Source organism: Xenopus tropicalis, chromosome 3 (genome assembly GCF_000004195.4).
Source record: "Xenopus tropicalis strain Nigerian chromosome 3, UCB_Xtro_10.0, whole genome shotgun sequence".
NCBI lineage: Eukaryota > Metazoa > Chordata > Amphibia > Anura > Pipidae > Xenopus > Xenopus tropicalis.
The window spans coordinates 14,774,445-14,788,974 of NC_030679.2; the positions used below are offsets into that span (position 1 = coordinate 14,774,445).

Genomic DNA, 14,530 nt, shown 5'->3' on the forward strand with positions numbered 1-14,530 from the left:
ATTTCCACATTTCACCAAACATTAGTGAAAATTCACTGCTGAAGAATTCATTGCGCGTCAAAAAAGTTGCGGTCACATCAAATTGGGTCATGTCAAAAAAGTTGTGGGTGACAAAAAAAATCACGTGACAAATGCCTTTCGCAAATTTTTCGCTGTTTCCCGAATTTTCTTGCCATTTCACAAATGGGACAGATTCGCTCATTACTACTCATAGTATATAGGCAGCATAACAAGGGCAGCTAGTCAATTCCCGTAGGCAGATACAGTATATATATATATATTTTTTTTTTTTTTTTTTTGGTTTGTCCCTGAGGAAGAGCACAGTTGGTGCTCGAAACGTTGGATTTTTTTCATTAAATAACATTTTTTGCTTTTCAACAAAGTCCCTGTGTGTGCGTCCCTGTGTCTTGCTATATATATATATATATATATATATATATTATGCAAAAGAACTGCCTCAGCACTCTTCACAGTAAGTAGAAATCTCGGTGCAGGCTCCTATAGCTAATGCCGTCTCGTTTCCATTTCATATAAATCAATAAGAAAAAATGAAGCAGTACTCGAATCATGCTAAATAAGTGTCTTAAAAATCAACACATCACTACAGCAATGTTTGGGGCAAGCTGCCTGCTCTTTATCAAGCCATATTCAAAACAGTAATGCAAAGATGGAATTTAAAGGGATATTCAGAAAATGACCTCACAGTTGCAGAAAGAGAGCCAATATCAATTCATAAGAAAAAAATGAGCATAATAATTTATGACCATACAAAATTAGATAGATAAATAGATCATAGTCCTTATGGAAGACTGAGAGATGTAATGATCCAAGTTTATTAATCCACCACACCTTCTCCCTTTACAGGCGGAATAGTTTCTAACAGCATAAATTTCAGGTGGTCTCAGGTATAGCCCTTCTCCAATAAATACTTTGAAACAGGTACTGTACTATTGCCTACATTTATTGTTGAGCGATGTTGCGAGATATGTGATTTCACCACCACCTACTGTATATAGATGAGGCCACTTGTACAGATCAACACGTATATCGCAAATTTGGAGACACCTGAATAATACCCACCTAATTGTATTCTCTGCCTAGTATGTGGATGAATAAACTCTTTGCCCTATAGAACATAAGGACACTGAGCACATCCCAAACAGGGAAACATATCCTTGGACCTACCCCCCACCCCCAAAAGGTACACGTCTCCTTGACTTTAGTTTTCATATAAGATGAGGTCATACGGGCTCCAATAGTTTTTTCTCTACGATATGAAATTTTGTACGCATTTCCTATAGCCTCACTGTTCACATGAAATTGTGTAACAAATGGTATAAGGTTTAACTGCTTGTTCCTTTTCCATGGGCATTCAACCCTACGTTGTGCTTGGCTAATAACTTTTTCTGGGTACCCTCTCTCGCTGAACTGCAACAATGTAGCTCTACTGAGGAACTGGCGCTGGTGTATGATCAATTAAAGGTCAAGCTGGAACACTATCGCAAAGAGGGTGAGCGACAAATGCGCTCCAAGTTTGATAGAGATAAACGCTATGCTTATACATCCAAAGGGGACACTACTTATGATAATAAGCAAGATAAGATAAATGTTCTTGATGTTTTGGACAAGTCTCCCAAGAGAGGACAAGGAGACCATGGAGGCGGGGAGGTGTCAAACATAGGAGGCACTTCAAGACGTCTCCAACGGGGGGCAGCAAAAGGACAATAACCAAGTTATTTATAACATTTCCTCTAAACAATTAACACATATAAAGTCTGTGCTTGAATTTCTGCCCTGATCAATCTGCAGATTTATTTCAGCTGGACATTGACTTGTATTGATTTTTCCGTACATTGAGGTTGAAGGTTCACTTTAATCAAAGACCACAAGAAGCTTTAAGTTTGAATGAGGACAATGACTCTCTGGATATTACCACATTTGGTTTACACAGCAGAAGTGTGTATTTATCATAAGATAAAGACTTATATACCTCACTGTCTGCAAGCTGAGTCTCAGAAATATAATATGAAGTGTCCATTATTACTATTGTGCCCCCTTATCAGAGGGCTTAATTGAAATATCAGTTCTTTGTGATAAGTCTCTTAAAGGAACAGTAACACCAAAAAATGAAAGTGTATAAAAGTAACTAAAATATAATGTGCTGCTGCTCTGCACTGGTAAAAGTTGTGTGTTTACTTCAGAAAGTCTACTATAATTTATATAAATAAGCTGCTATGTAGCCATGGAGGCAGCCATTCAAAGGAGAAAAGGCACAGGCACATAGCAGATAACAGATAAAACACTATTGTATTCTACAGAACTTATCTGTTATCTGTTACGTAACCTGTGCCTTTTCTCCTTCTTTCCAGCTTGAATGGCTGCCCCCGTGGCTACACAGCAGCTTATTATATAAATTATAGTAGTGTTACTGTAGCAAACACAACAGTTTTACCAGTGCAGGGCAACAGTGCATTATATTTTTATTACTTTAAAGCTCTTTCATTTTTTAGTGTTACTGTTCCTTTAAGGGCAGTGTCAGACTGGGATATTAGTCTCCCCACGACAAATCTAGCGACTAATCTCCCTGCAATGCCATCCCACTGGCAAGAATGTAAATCACTGGTGGGATGGCATACGCGTAGCTATGATTGCCCAAAGTTTCCTCTCAAGGTAACTTTGGGAAATCGCATCAATGCGTATGCCATCCCACCGGCGTTTTTTACATATTGTTATAAATATACCCCATAGTATCTTACTTAGTATATAAATAAAAAAATTTGGCCCGCGACTTAGCCTGTGTTTTAGATTTCGACCCCCGTATGTGATTGAGTTTGACACCCCTGCTCTAGAGGATGAGTCCTCCGGGTGAGTAGGATCAGGGGTTATCCTGCCTGTCACTATCTCTACTCTGTGGCCCTGCACTGAGGCAACATCGCCACCTTTGGTGGGGCTAATGGCTGCCCTTTCTAGCTAGAGCTGACTATGCTCACTTAAATCTTGCTGTGCTTGCTTTTCTTCATTCACGGGGCCCTGTCCCCGACTTTCACTAGGGGTATAATGTACAAATGACTTCTGGGGCCTAGTCTGCCTCCAGGCTCAGATGGAGCTCTGTTTAGGAGACAGCATGCAGCCAAAAGAGGAAGACACTCCCTCCTGCCAGACACTATATCAGTCTGCAGGTACAACCTGACTAAACCTATAAGGGATAGTGTTTCAACTGTAACCTGAGTACAGAGGGCTCTGCCCAATAACAGTAAAGATATGAAAGGTAGGGATATGAAGCCATAGGGAGCTTAACCCTATGGGTCCCTACACGTTTTACATTTTGTTACTGATGTGTGCTGTTATACTGCTATTCTTTCACTATTCACTGGATATAAAAAGTTAGTGTTTTTTCATCCACTCTTTGGTGTCTTGTCCCCTGTGGGTGGGGTTTCTGCTACCATTTCCTAGTGCTGGTAGTACACGACTAAAAAGTATGCTATATATATATATGGGATATTGACATTATTAGTCCTATGTAATTTATTACACCTGCAGAAGCAAATGCAGTCTCATAAGCATTTTATTTATAATAATTAATGATAATAAATAATATTCATAAATGGCAGAAGGCAGCCACATTGCGCACAACAGATATCATTGTCTCTGGAAGGTGGAATTATTAGAAATGTTACTGATTATGGCCATGCTGAGATGAATATGCAGAATATGCAGATAGCATCAGTCTGACAGATGGTTATGTTTTTTACAGCTTCCAGGGCACAAGCTCCAGACATGGCAGCCACCAACCCTGCTGTGTTAACCCTTCGATTTCTTTCCAGGTATAGCAGGCCAGGACTGAGATTAAAAATAAGCCTTTGCATTTCAAGTACCCAAACAGCCCTCCACAGGCCCAATAAATATTCAATATTGGCTGCATCTAAACAGCAGCCCCTCTGATTTTGGCATGCCAGAATCTACAGACTGCCAGTTTGGACCTGATGGATAGATCCGTTCAGTTAGTGAGGTTGCTAAATGAACAGCGATTTATCCTCTTGGCTACCCCATGGGGGGCCCAAAACTATGTATACCTTCCATAGCAGTGTTGCTCTGCCCAAATATTGCTGGGGAGAACAAAGACCAGAGAACAAAGTGCAAGATGTGTGGAGAGCAGGCAGGAGTCTCTTTGGAGAACTGATCCGTGAATGAGTAGGCATCGCATGGTGCTGCAGGACTACAGTTTCCAGCATACTTTAGTGCCTTATAATATAATGGAGAATGTTGACACTTGCAGTAAAGCAACACCAAATGAAGAAACCTTTTTCTGGTATGGCTTTTCATGTTAAGTCAAACAACATGGAAAGAGGTATCTAATTGCAAGCTCTGTTGTCTTGTCTCTAATCAAATTAGAGGCAGTGGTTTCATTTTATTGGGTGGGAAAACATTTTTCTTAAGTGTTCCGTAAAAAGACTGCAAGTACTGTAGATATGAAAGCTTTTATATTTCCCACAAATTGCTCCATTTTAGTTAATATCCCTTGGCAGCCTGTCTCTTCTTTGGGGCAAATGTCAAGAGGTAATACTTCCCCTTTAATAAGCAAATATAATGACCAAACGATTCTGTGTCCATAATGGGTGAGCATTGATAGGGGACAAAGTAGCAAATTCATCTTCTGCCCCCTGTGACATTTAGGTCAGAGATATCTCCTAGGGGCCACCTCTCCTCCCACCCCCCAGCATGAAAAGAAAATACATGTGCTCTTCTCTGTTCTACAGCTGTCTCTCATATGAGCCTGGAACAGTTGGCATTGGCAGCCCTGCTCAGTGTCACTCATTACCCCTCTGCGCTTGGTCACTGCACGGCTGTCGCATCAGGCACACACAGCTGAGATGAGAGGGGTATGCCGGATGGGCACGGGCACTTTGTCACCCATCAGAAATCACCTGTACCGCAAGTGCCGAAGTGCCCAGAAATACCTTGTCATTGGGACCTGTGGGAAATGCTGTGGATAAAACATAGGGATTGTGCAATTGCACCTAATTGCCTTCAATGGCATTTTGCAAAATTATCAACTTCATATCTGCGGTGATTTACATTTGCCAGAATAATTTTCTTGGGGGAGTGACATGGTAACCAATGTACCATCACCATAATGGTATATCCTACTTTAAAGGGGATGCTTGTTACTTTGTTACTTTGACAATAGAAAGGGTTAAAGCAAACTGATTTACATGCCCTTTAATAAAAATGTGTTGAATCCATGACTCAGTTTGGGTTCTGCCAGAATTTTCAACAACAGGGGCGTATTAGTTTTTTTTAGGCACTAGGTTGTGCCACACCCCAACTCTGGTCCTGCCCCTACGCTGCCCATTCCTGGCCCCCATTCAATAAAATTGGGCCCCTTGAGGGTTTTAGACCCTGGTCTTATGGGGATCTGCCACTGTTCAGCATAGCTATGTTTGAGCACTTTATGTCATGTGAATTTTAAAGCCATGGGCAACTACACTGAACACATTTATTTTTTTGCCCACAGATGATTCTTTTTTATTTTTGCCTAAATTTGAATATCCAAATAAGTCAGATGTTTGGCTGAGGATTCAATAAAGTGGCCAAACCACAAAGCATAGGTCATCCTTGTGAGTTGCCATACTATTTCTCGACAGATCAACCTCGTCCCTAGACTCAAATGAAATGGTGATCTGGGATTAATAGATAAATGGTTATTATTCGTACAGCACCAACATTTTCTGTAGCGGGTGCTGCCATAATGATGTTAAGGCAACTATAAGTACTCTCAGTACTATATGTACTGATATTAGTTGGAGGTTTAGCAAAAATATCTCAGAAAGTGCACACAATATGCCATGCTAATTGAGGGTCCCCCAAAAACACACATGCAAATTTAATTGTAAGATCTGAAGATTAGGGACTCTGTATAATTTAATACTGTGGTGTAACAACCATACAGCAAACCCTGGGGGACAAGGACTATTGCAGAGTCCTCCTGCAATACCAACACTCCTGCACCTACACCCCTTCCTTGCCATACAGCAGACTGTATGGCAAGGAAGGGGTGTAGGTGCAGGAGTGTTGTCGCGGAGGCTGCCTGGGCCCCCAGAAGATTGTTTTGGTGGGTGACCCCAGCTCTGTTACATTACTGTACAGATGTAATATGAAAAATAATGTTAAGTGTCAGTTTGACTCCCTTTCCTTATTTACACCAGAGTCACTTACTAAGATTAGACTGCAAGCTGGCAGGCCAAGGTAAAATACATTTAACCATATAGGTTAAATGTAAATAAAATTAAAGCAAAGTAAGTGTAACTTTGGAAGGACTAATTGTACTATAATTATACCAAAAGAATCCAAAGTATATTGTAAATTTCACTGGCTACAGATTCTGTATAATTTAAACATGGAAATATGTGAAGACAATGCCTATTAGAATGTGAGCTTTACAGGCTGGACACAGCGATACAATAAAAAATAACCTTCACTAGTATTTTCTTTTTTACTGCTTAGTAATTCCCCATGGTAACTGACCCTATTATGGAATTGCGCCTGTTGGCTTAGTAAGTGCCCCATAGCGCTCTGAGCGCAACTCACTCACTTGCCATGGGAATAGAAACTGTTAAATATTGTTAAAGGGACCCTGTGATGCTGTTCAAGGGGGTTTTATTAGAAAGTCCTGTTGTTTCCTTTCTTGCGATGTTTAGTTGTTTCATCCCTAAATGCCTGGAATCTGCAGGGAATGTCCCGGCCATCGGGGAGGAAGGGATCGGGTTGCAGGCAGCCTTAGGAGGGGTAGCGGATAGGGGGGCAGGATTGGGGATGCGAGGTATGAGGGGAGGTAGGAGGGGTAGTGGGCAGGGGGCAGGATTGGGATAGGAGGTAGGAGGGGTGGCAGGATTGGGGATGAGAGGTAGGAGGGGCAGGGTTGGAATGGGAGGTAGGTGGATCACTGCGCAGACACGGCCAGAGGAGGAGCCCCACGTTAGTGACCCTGCACAGACTGAAAGTGGAGCCCAATGTGCCTGCTCTCTGTGCCCACAGCTGCCTGCTGCTCCCACTCCTTCTCCCCCTCAGCATTTCCGCTTCCAGGGACTTCCCTGCTGCAAATTAAAGTTGGGGGAACCTTGATACCGGCCTGGGGCTTTTCCTTCCTCCGCTGCTGAGAAGCGGCTCCGGCTGCAAAAAGTCTCCTCTCTGGATCCTTGGAGTTGTGAGCGCTGCCATCCGGGACTGGGCTTGGGATTGAGCGCTGGTAAGTGCATCTCATAACATTCCTTTGTACTGACTGTGCCAACTTCCTCTGCAAATGCTGTGCCCACCTGGCTCTGCCATGTCCCTCTGCATTAGTTGTGCCCACCTGGCTGTGCCATGTCCCTCTGCATTAGTTGTGCCCACCTGGCTGTGCCATGTCCCTCTGAAAATGTTGTGCCCACCTGGCTGTGCCATGTCCCTCTGCATTAGTTGTGCCCACCTGGCTGTGCCATGTCCCTCTGCATTAGTTGTGCCCACCTGGCTGTGCCATGTCCCTCTGCATTAGTTGTGCCCACCTGGCTGTGCCATGTCCCTCTGCAAATGTTGTGCCCACCTGGCTGTGCCATGTCCCTCTGCATTAGTTGTGCCCACCTGGCTGTGCCATGTCCCTCTGCATTAATTGTGCCCACCTGGCTGTGCCATGTCCCTCTGCATTAGTTGTGCCCACCTGGCTGTGCCATGTCCCTCTGCATTAGTTGTACCCACCTGGCTGTGCCATGTCCCTCTGCATTAGTTGTGCCCACCTGGCTCTGCCATGTCCCTCTGCATTAGTTGTGCCCACCTGGCTCTGCCATGTCCCTCTGCATTAGTTGTGCCCACCTGGCTGTGCCATGTCCCTCTGCATTAGTTGTGCCCACCTGGCTGTGCCATGTCCCTCTGCATTAGTTGTGCCCACCTGGCTGTGCCATGTCCTCTTCATTAGTTGTACCCACCTGGCTTTGCCATGTCCCTCTGCATTAGTTGTGCCCACCTGGCTGTGTCATGTCCCTCTGCATTAGTTGTGCCCACCTGGCTGTGCCATGTCCCTCTGCATTAGTTGTGTCCACCTGGCTGTGCCATGTCCCTCTGCATTAGTTGTGCCCACCTGGCTGTGCCATGTCCCTCTGCATTAGTTGTGCCCACCTGGCTCTGCCATGTCCCTCTGCATTAGTTGTACCCACCTGGCTGTGCCAGGTCCCTCTGCATTAGTTGTACCCACCTGACTGTGCCATGTCCCTCTGCATTAGTTGTGCCCATCTGGTTCTACCATGTCCCTCTGCAAATGCCGTGCCCACCTGGTTCTGCCATGTCCCTCTGCATTAGTTGTGCCCACCTGGCTGTGCCATGTCCCTCTGCATATGCTGTGCCCACCTGGTTCTGCCATGTCCCTCTGCATTAGTTGTGCCCACCTGGCTCTGCCATGTTCCTCTGCATTAGTTGTGCCCACCTGGCTGTGCCATGTCCCTCTGCAAATGCTGTACCCACCTGGCTCTGCCATGTCCCTCTGTATTAGCTGTACTCCCCTGCCTCTGCCATATCCCTCTGCAAATGCTGTGCCCACCTGGCTCTGCCATGTCCCTCTGCATTAGTTGTGCCCATCTGGCTCTGCCATGCCCCTCTGCATTAGTTGTGCCCACCTGGCTCTGCCATGTCCCTCTGCATTTGTTGTGCCCACCTGGCTGTGCCATTTCCCTCTGCATTATTTGTGCCCACCTGGCTCTGCCATGTCCCTCTGCGAATGTTGTGCCTTTCTGGTTCTGCCATGTCCCTCTGCAAATGTTGTGCCCACCTGGCTGTGCCAAGTCCCTCTAAAAATGCTGTGCCCACCTGGCTCTGCCAGGTTCCTCGCCAAATGTTGTACACACCTGGCTGTGCTATGTTCCTCTGCCAGTATTGTGCCCACCTGGCTGTGGCATGTCCCTCTACCAATGCTGTGCCCACCTGGTTGTGCCATGTCCCTCTCTACTGATTCTTCCCACTTGGTTGCGCCATGTCCCTCTTTACTGATTCTGCCCGCTTGGTTGTGCCATTTCCTTTTTTACTGATTCTGCTATTTGCTTGTGCCAAATTCCTTTGTACTGACTGTGCCAACCTGGTTGTGCCATGTTTTTCTGTTCTGATTGTGCCCATGTGGTTGTGTAATATATGCCAGGGGGAGGGCTTGCCCAGTCTGTATGAGATCAGTGGTTTGGCTGTGCGGCTGTGTCTGTATTTAGCGCTATGTTCTGAGATCGGCTTCTCGGGCTGTAGGCTGGTAAAATAATTAACAGTTACTTAGTGCTGTCCTTAGTGGCCTCTGCAGGGCCCCTGTATTCATGTAGAGGTGAACTCTCCAACCCCAGCACTCCAGCTGTTGCATTACAACTCCTAGCTGCCAGGGGATGTGAGAGATCTAGTGTAACAACAGCTAGGGGTTGCAGATTGGACAGCTTTGGCATAAATTGTTAATGACATCAACTTGTAGCACCCCTTCCTTTACTATACACACTTTACCACAGTTACAGTCCCTTCCCATGAAACCATGTTGCCTTACTATACACACTTTCCCACAGTTACAGTCCCTTCCCCTGAAACCATGTTGCCTTACTATACACACTTTCTCACAGTTACATTCCCTACCCCTGAGACCATCTTGCTTTACTATACACACTTTCCCACAGTTACAGTCCCTTCCCCGGAAACCATGTTGCCTTACTATACACACTATCCCACAGTTACAGGCCCTACCCCTGAAACCATATTGCCTTACTATACACACTTTCCCACAGTTACAGTCCCTACCGCGGAAACCATCTTGCCTTACTATACTCACTATCCCACAGTTACATTCCCTACCCCTGAAACCTTTTAGCTTTACTATACTCACTATCTTGCGTTACTATACTCAATATCCCACAGTTACAGTCCCTTCTAATGAAACCATCTTGCCTTACTATACTCACTATCTTAGTTACATTCCCTACCCCTGAGGCCATCTTGCGTTACTACACTCCCTTTCCCATAGTTACAGTCCCTTCTAATAAAGCCATCTTGCCTTACTATACTCACTATCTTAGTTAGATTCCCTACCAATGAGGCCATCTTGTCTTACTATACTCACTATCCCACAGTTACAGTCCCTTCTAATGAAGCTATCTTGCATTACTATACGCTCATTTTCACAGTAAAATAGAGGAATTTCTGGGGCACTGGGGGGTTAAGTACTTACTCACTACTCTGCACTATAGAGTTGAGGCTCATTACAGCCAGGGTTGAAGGGAAAATCATTCATGTTCCAGATTTCAGGCCCACACATGCCTGCTGGATGTTGGAATGGGGAATGGAATTCAATGAGTTGGAACGGGGTACTTCCAGCACTTGTATATAGATGAGCACAAGCTGCTGCAGACCCTCTTTAGCTGTAGTGAATATGTCTTTACGGGATGTTCATACAGGGACATTTGTGTGCTCTGTGTGGAAAGGAAGAAATCGGCTTTTCAGCTGATCTTATTGAAGCTTGATGTTATTAAACTGTAACGTCTTTATGTTAGGGTCAGTAACCATAGCAACAAGAAATCAGATAGATTGTGAGATACATTATGCTGGTATCGCTGGTTGCTATGGTCAGGTTATATAACAACCACACAGCTCTTTACATTCCATGTTGAAGAGCTGTAGAACTACATGGATAATAAAAATAAAGACCAAATACAACTGTAATATTTATATAAAGTAGGATAGTCTGACCGTTGTTATACTGGGGTTGTCCCCCAAAGTCCTCCGCAACCTTCAGCTATTGGTGGGTGATTTAATATCTACCTTTTAGATTGGAAGCTGTATTGGGCAGGCCCTTCTGTACCTCCAGTATTATTCATTATTTGCAGGTTTTATGAATACACCCTTCTGTTGTGCAGTATTGCCCCTCAGATACGGTCCTTTATCACAGCAATGGAATATGTTTTATTATTGTTGCTGTACTACGAATACTAGTATTCTCCAGAATATTAGCCAGGCTTAAAATGTGATGGGTGTCTCCAAAAGATTCTGTGATAGGGTATATATACAATACCAAAGTCCTCAGCGCTCTAAAGAAAATGTAGTTTCCAGTCTTGTGTGAACCATATATCAAGTCGTGTAAGTGACGAAACTTTCCTGCAGCTCCTTCAGATCAACCCCTTTGACTGGGTCCCAAAGACAAATTCAGCAATGCATACAGCCGGAGCGCATATGTGGAGAAAAAAAATATATACAATATTGCAACAAAGTATATGTAGGGTGAAACCTTTTCCCCACAAAGTAACAAACCATGTAACCGATAGGAAAGAAGGAAAGATTGTGCTCGTTTAATTTACACTCACACCCAAGTGTAGTACCGCAAACTGCTTACCAGATAGCAGTGTAGAAATGGCAGATAAATGTAGTATATCCAATAGTGGTATATAACTAGGCAGATGAAACCAGCATTCTTGATGACATTCGCAATTGTGTCCACGTATAAAGTCAATCCAATGGGTCTAATTGTAGAGCGTCGCTGTATCCTCAGTGAGGCACAAAAGGGGAAACAGCAACTGGTGCAATATTATTTATTATAAAAACTCAAATAAAAGAATAAAACTTACAAAGTTGCGATGTAACACAAGCTCTTGATATAGCCCAACGCGTTTCGTGTACTTAACGGTACACTTCCTCAGGAGCAGGGAACAAATGGTTAACACCCCCAAGTACAGAACCTTATATAGTGCTATTGGAGCGGTGCCTCGTGTACAGACTCTGTCTGGCAATAATGACGTCATCAGGTGTCAGACTCACTGACTCCTATCACATATAGAGGAATGAACGGTACTTATAATAAAAATAAGTTAACTGTTAACTGAGGGGGTATTTAATACAGGTAGACACTACTGAATATTCATATAAAATGCCGTACCATAATGGCTAAAGGTGTGCCCAGGTGTCTATCCACCCATAGTCCCTAGATCGTTGTGTGTAGTTATGGTTACAAATGAGAAATACAGAATGAAGACGGTTAAAAACCCGAACATGAGAAAACCTGCATGGGTTCCTTATACTAAACCTAAGCGCCTTTTGGGGGCGGCGTAGCAAAAGGAAAACTAAATTAACTACGTCTGTTAGCGTAATGATGGAAAGGGAATTAGAGTAAAACTAAATTAAGTTCCGGAAGCGGAGGCTGGGCCAATCGGGCTACCAACGGACACCAAGGGTACCAGCACCCACATCCGCCCATATGTCGGAGTTGCTGTGAGTGCTTCCACAGCAACGCGCTCTAAAGGGGACTCAATGCGTGTCCAAACCCGATTAGATGTGTAGCGATCGCACAACCAATAGCGATGACACCACTCCAACAACCCAGCGCTAACAGAAATCCGCCAAGTTGAGCCCAATCCACAATACAACCTCAGGCATATAGATACATGTCTCTGAAGTCAAGTGGGATATATTGGCAATATGGAGATATTAAAAATATTAAAAATATAATTTTTTGACCATCATATTAAAGTTCTACGACCCGCAATAAAGAAAAGGACTAAAAACATGGAGTGTGGAATACATATGAAGTACATCGTGGTCTAGGACCACTATAAAACTTAAGGAATAAATTACTACGATAAATGTAATAGTATTACAAATAGGATAGAATGCTAAAAATGCCATAGAATGCTAAAAACACTGTGAGGAGTATATTTAGTTAAAGAGCTTTAAAACGCCGCTAGGTCTAAGTCGATATTGAGACCCGTCGGCTGCAGAGTATTTAACTTAAAGATCCAGAAGGTCTCCCGTTGCCTTAACCTAGTCAATCTGTCACCCCCTCTGATCCGATGAGAAATCTGCTCTAAACCAATAAAGACCAAGCCCGAAGGGTCACTGTTGTGTACTAACTTAAAGTGTCTTGACACACTATGGTCCATTTTGCCTTTTCTTATGTTGCGAACATGTTCCATAATTCTAGTTCCCACACATCTTATGGTCCGACCCACATATCGTTTATTGCAAGGGCACATCAGTAAATAAATTATAAAAATGGACCTGCAATTGATGAATTCCCTAGGGACCGGTACGTCCTCATTGATCTGTTTTTTAGGGATAACAAATAGACAGGCTCCGCAACGTTTATTGCCACACTTGTAGGTCCCATTCAAACCCAACATATTCTTGCTGTGCTTCATGACCTCACGATCCCAAACTTTGGAGGGGGCAATTAAATTACTAAGTGTCTTGGATTTGCGGAAGGAGACTTTGGGAACTTGTCTGCAACTCTCACCCAATATGGGATCAGCTAATAATACATTCCAATGTTTGTGTATAATTTTACGGATACTATGTGCTGCCGTGTTGTATTTAGTGTAAAAATTAAATTTTACATCCTTGGGAGTATTAACTCCCACCAAAGTGGTCTCTTTAGGTTTTTTGTTAAGTAAGAGGTTTCTGTCCTTATTTAACGCCTGAACTTCAGCCTCCTTCAACCAAATCGATTTATACCCTTTATTAAGAAATCTCTCTTCCAAAGTGGCACATTCACTCACAAAGTCGGTATGTCTTGAGCAATTACGTCTCGCTCGCATGTATTGGCCCTTAGGGATGTTCCTAATCCATTGCTTATGATGGTTACTAGTGGCATGTAGTAGGCCATTGCGATCCGTGGGCTTACGGAAAAGTTTAGTCTCTATATTATCATTCACTATAAAGAGGGTTAGGTCCAAGAAATCCACTTTGGTGGCACTTGTATCCGCAGTGAATTTCAAATTGAAAGTATTCAGATTAATATGAGTAATGAACTCATTGTATCTTCCGGACCATCCCAAATAAACAGTAAATCATCGATATACCTAGTATACAGTACGATGTGCTTATTAAAAACGGGAGACCCCCAAATATATGTGTCCTCCCATACTGACATATAAAGATTGGCATAAGATGGAGCAAATTTACTACCCATTGCCGTGCCTTGTTTTTGTAAAAAGAACACATTATTGAACATAAAATAGTTATGTGTGAGAATGAATGTGATACCTTCTAATATAAATGACTGAAGTGCCTGGGGAAGAGTACTTTCAGTATGTAGTTTGTGACGGATAGCCTCAATCCCCCTATTATGGGGTATATTTGTGTATAAAGCAGCCACATCACACGTGATCCATCTATAGGAGTTTTTCCAACTAATGTTTTTTAATCTATTAAGTAGATCGATAGTATCTCTCAGGTACGACTTCTGCTTAATGACCACTTCTTGTAAGAAGTGGTCCACATACTCTGAAAGGTTGCTAGTGAGTGAATCTATACCAGAGATGATGGGTCTCCCTGGTGGTTGACTGGAATTTTTGTGTATCTTTGGGAGATGATAATATATAGGTATTCTAGGGTACCGTGTGTTTAGGAAAGCATGTTCCTTGTCTCCAATTGTACCAGCGGTTTTAGCCGTCTTCAAAAACATGTTCATTTCTGTGACAAAAGTTTTAGTCGGGTCAACCTTTAGTTTTTCGTACACTATGTTATCTCCCAGTATCCTATCAGCCTCTTTAAAATAGTC

At 43.3% G+C, this 14,530-nt stretch overlaps 1 protein-coding gene across 4 annotated transcripts in view; it reads left to right on the forward strand.

Annotated features, from left to right (window-relative positions):
• The first annotated feature begins 6,913 nt into the window (after positions 1 to 6,913).
• Positions 6,914 to 14,530, forward strand: part of tspan9 (tetraspanin 9) — a 246,563-nt gene continuing 238,946 nt past the window's right edge. For 3 of the 4 annotated variants that reach the window (XM_012958537.3, XM_012958536.3, XM_018091932.2), the window contains exon 1: positions 6,914 to 7,246. The gene's annotated coding sequence lies outside the window, so the exon portion shown is untranslated. 4 annotated transcript variants of the gene reach the window in all.